Consider the following 2,908-nt stretch of genomic DNA (forward strand, 5'->3'; position numbering starts at 1 on the left):
CCTCTAGCCTCTTATCAATCTGTATTGATTGAAGAGTCGAAATACCTGGGTCAGTAACACTGTGAGGCCAATATTACTTTGATGCCAAAGCTAGAAAAAGATCACAAAAAAGAAAACTAAGGAAAAAACAAAAAACAAAAAGACTAAGAAAACCAACATCCCTTATGAATCTAAATGCAAAAATTCTTAAAAAAGATTAGCAAACCAAAATCCAGCAAAATATAAAAAGGATTAACTATGACCAAGTGGAATTTATCTCAGGAATACATGGTTAGTTTAACATACAAAAAACAATCAATGCAATACACCGTATTAAGAGAATAAAGGGCAAAAACCACGTGATCATCTCAATAGACCCAGAAAAAGAATTTGACAAAATCCCACACCCTTTGATGATAAAAAAATACTCAACAAAATAAAAATGGAAGGGAACTTCCTCAAGCTGATAAAGGGCATCTATGAAAAACCCACAGCTAACACATACTTAATGTTGAAAAACTGAATGCTTTCCCCCTGAGGTTCAGAACGAGACAAGGATTTCTACTCTAGTCACTTTAAGTCAATATTTTATTGGAGGTTCTAGCCAGGAAATTAAGCAACAAAGAGAAATAAGAGGCATCCAAACCGAAAGGGCAGAAGTAAATTATCCCTGTTTGCAGATGTCATGATCTTATGTACAGAAAATTCTAAGGGGACTACAAAAATAAACAAACAAAACCATACACCCTAGTAGAAACAATAGTAGTACAGTTGATTGCAGAGAAGATCAACATACAAAAATCACCTGTATTTCTATACACTTATGAAAAATCCAAAAATGAACAATTCCACTCACAGCAGTACCAAAAGAATAAAATACTTTGGAATAAATTTAACAAACATGGTGCAAGATTTGAAAAGCGAAAATTATGTCTTTGCTGAGAGTAATAGAAATCTAAATAAATAGAGAGACATTCTATGTCTGTGGATTGGAAGCCTCATTACCTAGAGGAAATTCTCTTCTATTTAATCAGTAGACCCAATTCAATCCTTATCAAAATCCAAGCAAGTTTTTTTCTTTTGCACCGAGTTTGACTATTGTATTAAAAGGCAAAGGGCCTAGAATAACAAAAACAATCTTGAAAAAGAATAACAAAGTTAGAAGACATAACCTCCCAAATTCAAAACTTACTATAAACTACAGTAATAGAGTGTGGGACTGACTAAGGATAGACATACGAATCAACACAGAAGTGACAGCCCAGAAATAAACCCCTACGTTTACAGTCAATGGATTTGCAGCCAAGGAGCCAAGAGACAACCAATTACCTACACCAAAAAGCATGAAGTTGGAGCCCCGCCTCACCCTGCAACATCACAACATTCACAAAATTTAACTCAAAATGCATCAGAGACCTAAATGTAGAGTTAAAACTATAAAACTTGTAGGACAAAATCTTTGTGACCTTGGGTTAGGCAAGAGCTTTGTCACCAACAAAGCCCAGGGAAAAATAAGATGGAATCCAGGTGATAAGCTAAAGTCTAATTTCTTTTGTGCTTAGTCTAGTTTCACTTGCCTGTGGGGGTCCTTGCACCTAACACGACGAATTAGAGTTTCTACCACAGAACTGCTGCGCCCAACACCCCAACTTGGCAGGACCATGTGGAAAAGTGCTGGGTACGACACCTCAATTCCAGATGGTGGGGGGGGGAGGCGTATGCAGAGATCCCGAATCTGGCACTGCAATCTGGAGCGTGAGGAACGCGCCTGCGCCAAATCCGCAACAACCCGCCCCCTTCCCACTTGACAAGAATCCTGTAAAGCAGCCAGGACCGGTGGCCTTTTGACCAGTGGCCTTTTGGGAGGGGGGAGCGTGTACTCTAGAGCCAAAGCTTGCGCCTGTCCATTCTTTTTTTTTTTTAATGAGCAATTTTTTAACTTAATTAATTAATTAATTGGCTGCGTTGCATCTTCTTTGCTGGGCAGGGGCTTTCTCTAGTTGTGGTGGGGACTACTCTTCATTGCTGTGCACAGGCTTCTCAGTGCAGTGGCTTCTTTTATTGTGGAGCACAAGCTCTAGGCGTGTGGGCTTCAGTAGTTATGGCACTTGGGTTCACACAAGCTCTAGAGCACAGGCTCAGTAGTTGTGGTGCATGGGCCTAGCTGCTCCGCGGCATGTGGGATCTTCCGGGACCAAGGATTGAACCTGTGTCCCCTGTATTGGCAGGTGGATTCTTAACCACTGTGCCACCAGGGAAGTCCACTCCTGTCCATTCTTTGACTTGATCAGAGAATAAAACTTTGCTTCTAAACCAAATTTAGTCTTGTTCTATTGGCGCAAGCAACATGGGACAGGAGGACCCTTGTTGGGGCTCCCCTCCAAAGGGTCAGCAACAGTTTCTTAGATACGACAGCAAAAGTGCTATCCATAAAATTTTAAACTGATAAATTGAATTTCATCAAAATGTAAAACTGTATGAGTCACCATTAAGAAAATCTAATCACTAGAAGAAAATATTTGCAAATTATCTATCTGCTTAAAGATGTGTATCCAAAATACAAAGAACACTTTATAGAACACGACTCAAGAACACGACAAGTAATCCAATTTAAAAAAAGGCAGAGTAGGGACTTCCTTTGTAGGGCAGTGGTTAAGAATGAGCCTGCCAATGCAGGGGACAGAGGTTCGATCCAGGAAGATCCCACATGCCATGGAGCAACTAAGCCTGAGAGCCACAACTACTGAGCCTGTGCTCTAGAGCCTGCAGGCCACAACTACTGAGCCCAGGTGGCACAACTACTGAAGCCTGTGAACCTAGATCCCATGCTTTGAAACAAGAGAAGTCACCACAATAAGAAGCCCATGAGAAGCCCGGGAACCACAATGAAGAGTAGCCCCCGCTCTCCACGACTAGAGAAAGCCCACGT

Source organism: Hippopotamus amphibius, chromosome 16, assembly GCF_030028045.1.
Source record: "Hippopotamus amphibius kiboko isolate mHipAmp2 chromosome 16, mHipAmp2.hap2, whole genome shotgun sequence".
NCBI lineage: Eukaryota > Metazoa > Chordata > Mammalia > Artiodactyla > Hippopotamidae > Hippopotamus > Hippopotamus amphibius.